The sequence below is a fragment of the Gavialis gangeticus genome, unplaced genomic scaffold, assembly GCF_001723915.1.
Source record: "Gavialis gangeticus isolate Ggan-Ray unplaced genomic scaffold, GavGan_comp1, whole genome shotgun sequence".
NCBI lineage: Eukaryota > Metazoa > Chordata > Crocodylia > Gavialidae > Gavialis > Gavialis gangeticus.
Window position 1 is genome coordinate 12,237,707 of NW_017728991.1, and position 7,524 is coordinate 12,245,230.

Sequence of the window (7,524 nt, forward strand, 5' to 3'; positions counted from 1 at the left end):
AAAAAAACCCAATCTATCTTTTCATTTTTATCATTTGTACCACAAGCAACTTTAAGTCATCAAAATGTATTAAATACACTTTGTTTTGTCATCTTTTCCTACCTTGTTATACCTAATATCTTTATGTAAGGCAGCCAATTAAATATCCAAGTTAGCAGCGAATGACATCACCATCCATTTAGTTGCAACTTCAGTCATTAGCATAACTCAGTGAGGTTCACAGAAATGTGCATTCTGGCCATGCCCTTGAGAGCAAAGGATCATTTGCTATTAAAAAGGTGAGCAAACTATCATGGAGAAAAACTAATGGAGCAACAATGCACTTCTCAAGTAGAGCGTAAAACTAGCTGTTAAGTTACCCCATTAGAGATACTGGATAAGTTTGCTTGGACTTACTGGCTAAGTTTACTAGCTTCCACGCAGTGCTAGTAGCAATTATTCACTTCATCTTGGCAGATTAGGAGTGCTGCTCAGGGTAAGGCTGTCCCAGGTTTTTTTTTTTCTGTTGGTTTGTCTTTGTTTTTCTGGTTTTCCTCCTCTTTTACATTTGTTTGAGCCCTGGGGAAGGACTCCCAGTGAGGAAAGCATTACAGAATAAGAAGTCTGGCCATTTGCATTGTATTTGGTTTCCCTCACAGCACTAGAGAAGAGAGAGAGAGAGAGAGTCTTGAAATGTCTGTAACAGTAGGAGTGTATTAAGGAAGTCAGATACAGCATAGGTTTCACACACAATTTTGTATCTTTTGTTCAGCAGAATCCACACCCAGCCTGGAGTCCCAACACCCGCTTTAAAAGAGACACCAAGCATCTGATCATACAGCACAGGGGCTACAGGGTTTCCATTTGCTTTTGAGCCTCTTCCCTACTCCAAAAATTGCTTCGCTTGAGAGCGAAGAGTGGGACTCAGACACAGATGGGGGTTGAAAAATACATAACTCTCCTCTTTATCCTCCATAAGCTGCCACTTTAGACAGCTGCTCCCAAAGCAACAGAGGGAGGGAGGAACAGCTTGGCTGTTTACTTCCCTACTGAAGGAAAAGCCCAAGAGATGCCGCTTACCTTGCATGGCAAAGATTTCCTCAACAGGAAGAGTTTGTACAGGAAGAAACCAGACTTTCTGCTTCTCCCTACTGAGCTCTGTGAGAAAGCCCAGGTGCTCTCTGCAGCAAGATGCTGAGTTGAAGACAGGTAAGCCCCAGCCAGCCCAGCTGTGCCTAGTTGAAGGCAATCACCGGAGCAGCAGTCAGGCTGCAGGAACTGAGGCTTTGGGGCTGTTGATCCTCGCAGGGGAAACCTGCCTTTTCAGGTAGGAGTTGGTCCAGAGGTGGGCCGCAACATGCTCGGGAAGGGGGGAAACAAGAGGCTCCTGGGCCATTTGCTAATCCCTTTGCAGAGCCTTTATTTTACTTCCACTTGTACTGGGCCAGTCGTTGAGCTGATGACAGAGAAATACTTCCCATGTACCTTGGGCTTCTTCTGAAACAATTGAAATAGTGCCTCAGCTTGTCCTTACTTCCACACGTATGCATCATCTGAACAACTAATACTTGGTGGACAAACCCCTCCACATACACACATTTATTGTCCAGACCAGTTGCGTGCTTCTTGCTCTATTTGAACAATCCTCTATGTTACTGGAAGAGATCCACTCCCTGTCAATGGGATCCCAGGATAGCAAGAACCAAGAGTAAAACTTTAAATGTGCAGCGGAAATTTTTGCTCAATGATTTAAATAGGTCAGAGGTGAGGAAACCAGGTCCCTGGAGACGTGTTCAAATGATCAGTCGGTTGCGGTGGCTGTTTTCATTCAGTAGGTTTGACCAACAAATGCAGTTTCCAAAGATGTGGCAAAGTTGACTCCTTCGCTGGATGGCAGTTGGGGCAGGCCAGAATACAAACTATCATTTGGCATATGTTTACTGAAATGCAGTGAACGTGACATTTGCTTCCTGAAATGCAGCGAATGCAGATCAGCAGAACAGTAGTAGAAGTAAAAATACCAAAGAGATGGGCCTGTTCAAGAATATCATTTAGCACCGCTTTTAGTTGCTTGTTTCGTTATACCTATTCAGCTGTGATGCAAGCTGTAGATACGTTTGAAATCTTTCACACAAAATGCTAGCAAAATCACGTATTTGTCTTTGGCAAGCGGGCCTCTTGCTCACCAGCTAAGACTTCCTGCAGCTGGGGGAGACTGTGTCCTGCATCTGGACAAAATAGGGTTTCCCTATTCCTAGCTTGATGCTATAAAGGGAGCAAACGTTTTATTGCAGTGAACACCAAGGTTAGGAATAAAATATAAACTAAATTACTTCATCCTCTAATTAAAGATTACTTGTTCTCAGTTATGTGCTGCTGTGTTATATGAGTGAATCTAAGGTACTGCTATAGCTTATATTTCTAGACTGAGGACTCACTTACACACATGTAGAGCATCATCGGATTTAGACTCTATGTGATTATGTGGCCTGAGACCTCCACCTCCCCCCAGCTCTGAGCCTTTGCTAGGCTCTTTGGACTGAGATCCCATGTGAACCATGAAGGCTGAACTCCTCCCACGTGGCACCCAGCGGCAAGCTGCTTCCTTTTTCCTCCATGGCATAATGTGGACCCAAACTTCAAGAGCATTTACGCCAAGACACGCAATGCAGACAACAGACTTAATATTGATCAGCAAGGTTAACGCTGGTTTTTTTCCTCCAAAAACACAGGCCTCAACTATCAACGACAAAAGTAATACTGCTTCCCTGGGTGCTCATAGTAAAACTTTCTCTTCTGTAGTTCCGGAGGGAAATAATTATATTACACAAGAGTTTTAGAAACGTGCAATTATCAGGCAAGATGCTACCCAATACTGCTGGCAATCTAGTTTGGGAGAAGAGAGGGTTTTAATCAGTGAAGCTATTCCTGATGTCAGCAGTTTGTCATTTGTCATAATGGCAGTTAAAACAAATGTGACTTGTAAATCATCACAAACGACTGTTTTAATGCAGCTCTGCTTTACATTTAGAATATGCGTATTTTAGAGCGAGCTGAGCTTTCCTGGTCTTGGAACCAGCTGTGCTATATAAAGATATCATTTTTGTGATACCTATATGCAGAATATGTTGTTATGGCAGCATATCTCACTCAACCTGTTTGCTGGTAGTTTTCTTGCCTGCTGACACTGGTATTTTATTGTTTGTCCCAGAAAAAAAAGTATTGTATCATCCTTAGGATATATACTGATTGTGTTTAAAAAAAAACAAACAAGAGAAATGGAGCCACAGGCAAACAAACTGTAGGGAACTATTTCTATTATCTTCTGTGGTGAAGTTGTTATGGTCAGCTTTATTCATTAGCTGAATAGTTTTGAAGCTGCTTTTTTTACAAAATAAAACGTTTCAGACAGATTTGGACGATTTCACCTATAAGACTGCTTTTCCACTAAATTCCTAGAAGCCAGTGTATATGCTTTTGCATGGTATTACAAATTAAGCCTGTACTTAATATTAAAAAAAAAAACCCTCTAGATGGCAGAGTTCAGTTTTTGTAAAAATAAATAAATAAAATCGCTCATCAGAATGTACTTGCATGTATTCAGTACAGTGGTAAGTGATCTATTGGCAATATTTAAAACTCTTGTGCCAAGCATATATTTGTAATTTGAGCCATTTTTGTTGTGGCCAGAGGCCTAGTTTTAACAGAGCCATCTGGGACAATGTTTGCCATTTCCTAATCCCCAGTTGCCAACTCCTATGCCATGCTTTCTTCTATGACCTCACATCAGCGTAGGATGTGATGCACAGTACTGAATGTGAAAAAGCTTTTTTTACACAAGAGACTAGTTCAGGAAACAAGGATCAGCCTGCAACTTTCTTGTAGCAACCTTGGGGCCTCACTCTGCTAAATGCCTATGCCAGAAATGTGTGTTAGCCCAGATAGAAATCCCCCTGGGTGCTCATAAAACTATTTATATAGGATAGAAAACTTGAGGAGATTTGTCTCTTTCTATTGTATCTCAAGTCATGTCTGTCTTGTACTTGCCCAGCCACTTCTGTCCTATATCAGACAAATGTAACTTTGACTTTTCTATTGCCCAGAACTTTCCATCCAGTGCCAAGCTACAAGTGCCCTACCTAACTTATACTTTATAGCATTATTGTATTAGGGTTTATACACATTAAAAAGCGGGTTCCTTGCATCATGTCCACCGGCTATAGCCAGAGGAGCAGCAGACAACATCCCACAGCATGATACAGAGAACTGTTTTACATCAGCATCACAATACATGTTGTTTGCCTTAAATCTTCATTTTAAAGAATTACATTTTTCAGGATGATGCAGAACAAGGGAGAGCAGAGTTGATATGAGGTTCAATGCAGCTGCCCCCCCACCCCACCCCCCCCCGCAAGACATTCAAAGGCCTTTTTATTCGCCATAAGATTGTGGCACCTCTCTATAAGCTCTGTTTATGTTAAATCACCCTCCGTAAGGCTGAGCCTTGCATGGCCATAGTCTCCTGCATGGCTTTTTAGATCCACTGAAGCAAGTAAGGAACCACATCACCCCTACTGTGAAGCAGTGAAACAGTTACACTTCACTGGCCCCGAGATCTCTGAAGTAGTACTTTGACAACTTTATCATACTCCGGAAGTGAATCATCATCCCTTGGGGTTTCTGGGTCTTCATTTGCACATCTTGTGCAGTTACACTGAAGTCCTAATGATCATATAACCCCCTCCCTATGAGTTCCGCTACAAGGTTTGCTACAGGTAACCTGTGAAACTAAGAGATAGTCAGTTAATTGCTTGCTCTTTCAGCTTTCTCATCCGTAGAATGGAGCTCACATGCTTCTTTCAAGAATTGAGAAGGCTTGTATAATGCTTGTGGGGCTTCAGTTGCATGGCAATGAGCACTATCGGCATCCCTTCGAATAGTTAACTCAATTTTTTTATCTTAATGCATTGCAAATTCCCCCTTTTTTTCTTCCAGCATCTAATCAATCAACACAATACATGACTGAAGAGCAATAAAGCACTGCATCTGTGTTGAAGCATGTTCATTTCAGCTTCTTAATTAACTATTTCAACCACATCATAATCTGTAAGCAATAAAATTCAAGATCATAGGAACTTAAGCCTCAAATATTTAGTGCCTCCACCAATTCTGAATTAGAAGTGGTCCTCCAGAAACATGATATATAGTCCTAACTGTACCCATTCACAAACAAGAAATGTCTTGTTAGACCTCATTTCGGTGAGTCATTCAAATTCTAGGTGTAATAGTAGAATATAGACAGCACCACCGGTCTTCAGAGGGAAATCTAGAAGCTCAGTTCTGAAATATTTACTTTAAGAGCTGCAAAAGGGATTAATAAAACATATAGGAAATTCTGGACAGGATTCCCAAATCCTTCTTTTAACCAAATGAAAAGTTCAGTCCCCAAAGAAAATTCAGGTCTCATGCAGTAAGCAACTGCCTGGAAATGTAGCAATCCTGCACAAACTCATTAATCATTTCCAAAGCATGGTGACTATTATGTGAATTAAATCATTTTGCAGCAATTCCAAAAAAGCATAAACGGATGATAGGTTCCCTCTCAAGTTGGAGGATTTCAAAGAAATTTAATAAAATATATGATTTTTATAGATCATTCGCCAACTAGAATGCAGTCACCCGAAGAAAATTCATAGATGCAAAACAGTGTTAATGGAGCAGTCTCCAAATGGGTCAGACCAAGTATTCCTATTTTGTCATCGTGACCAAATGTGTGATTACAGACAAGAATGGGATTCAGGAACTGTTTTGTTCTGGGACAGACTGAGGAACAGAAGGGTCTGGGTGTATCAAAGACAACCAAGGCCGAGACGGTCTTAGATACAGGGGCTGATCATAGATTGAGCATGAGCCTTCAGTGCAAGTCAGCTGTAAAATTGGTGGGCTATATCCAGGAAAGACAAGGTAATGGTACTGTTGTACAAGGCATTGGTAAAACCATGCCCTCCTCTCCCCCCCACCCACACACACAATATTATACCATTCCAGTCAATGTTCAAAAAGGATTAAGTTAAACTGGAACAGGTTCAAAAAAGGGCCACTAACATTGTTGAGGGAATGGAGACCTTTTCTTGTGTGTGGCTTGTTTAGCAGAGCAAAACAGAGATGGAAAAGAGATATAATTACACTTTACCTGTACATAAGTGGAGTGAATGTGAGGGAGGGAGGAGAATGAAATTGGAAGACTAACACCTGCCCAGACTCAAATGGCTACAAACTGGCTGTGGGTAAATTCAAATTACAAATTAGAAACATTCCTGACCATTAGGAAAGTCAAGTTTTTGAAGTCTTCTAAGCAAAGTGGTGGAGACAAAGAACTTGCTTTGAGACTGAACTGGCCAACTTTAAGGAAGGAACGATGTATGTTGAGCCAGAAATTCCTTTTCCTAGCAAACCAGCATGTGCAACGTGCAAAGTATTTGCAATTCCCCTTGCAGATCATGGTCCGGTGACCTCATGCTTAGAACTTTTGCAGGTCATCAGTAGAAGTCAGGAAGGAGTTTTCTCTCCCCATGAATGCTACCGATTCCCAGTCCCCCCACCCAACCCGCTCTCCTTTCTCTGAAACATGGGAAGGTTGGTCACAGCTACACCTGCAGGGGTTTGCTTGGTCTGGGCTGAGGCTCCTGATTGTAGTACCCAACACAGAGGTTTTGGCATGTCTAGCTTTCTGCTCAGGGTCATACCAATCACCATATTGATTGTTAGGAAAAGATTTTTTTCTGTATCAGAGTGGTGCAGAGTGTAAGGGGTTTGCTTTTTTTCTGGACCAAGGACCTAGTCCCTCTCCCCTAGGTTTTACTGAGCATATATTAACCAGTTGCTTCCCAGTGAGTACAGCGGCAGAGCATTGGCGGTGCTTTTGTTTCCTCTGCTTTTACCTTTGGCACGTTGCAGGGTGTTTTTGGCAATTCAGTCACTGTGCCTTATAATTGCATGCAAAGGGTTTAAACTGATGGTTTTGGGGACGCTTTTGGTAAGTGGCTGTCTGCAACCACTATCTACTAGACTTGTTGGCCCAGGACTAGAAGGGGCCTCCTCTGTTCCTAAAATAATGTTGTTTCATGGTCTGACTAGAAACAAAAAAACCCCCAGTAACATAGTCACAGCTATCTAGAATGCACCCAGTATACTGCTGCTGTTGTACAAACAAGTAATAATGCAGGCATAAGGTTGAATTAAATGAACTTATCAAGATGAGACCACTGTTCAAGTGTGTTGTAACCGTTCAAAACCGGCAAAACTAGATTTTAGCCAATGACAATTCTGTGAGCTTTGTGGCCTGTATGAATGGCTCAACAATCCCATTCCTCTAAGGTAAGCCCACAGTGCCTGTAAAACAGCATTGCATCTTCCTTTCAAGCTGAGTGCTGTATGTGACAGAGTAACCAGGTTGTAGCTGTATCAGTCTCGAGGAAAAAGCAATCAGGACATGTGGTAGAGGCAATATCTTTTAATAGACCAGCTGGATTTTTTTTTTTTTTT

General features: G+C 41.7%; 1 long non-coding RNA gene across 1 annotated transcript in view; it reads right to left on the reverse strand.

The window, feature by feature from the left end:
* The window catches only part of LOC109297506, a 212,756-nt gene extending 211,580 nt beyond the window's left edge, over positions 1-1,176 (reverse strand). The window contains exon 1 of the long non-coding RNA XR_002097337.1: positions 1,060-1,176. This is a non-coding gene — a long non-coding RNA (uncharacterized LOC109297506). The remainder of the gene's footprint in view (positions 1-1,059) is intronic.
* Positions 1,177-7,524: the final 6,348 nt, after the last annotated feature.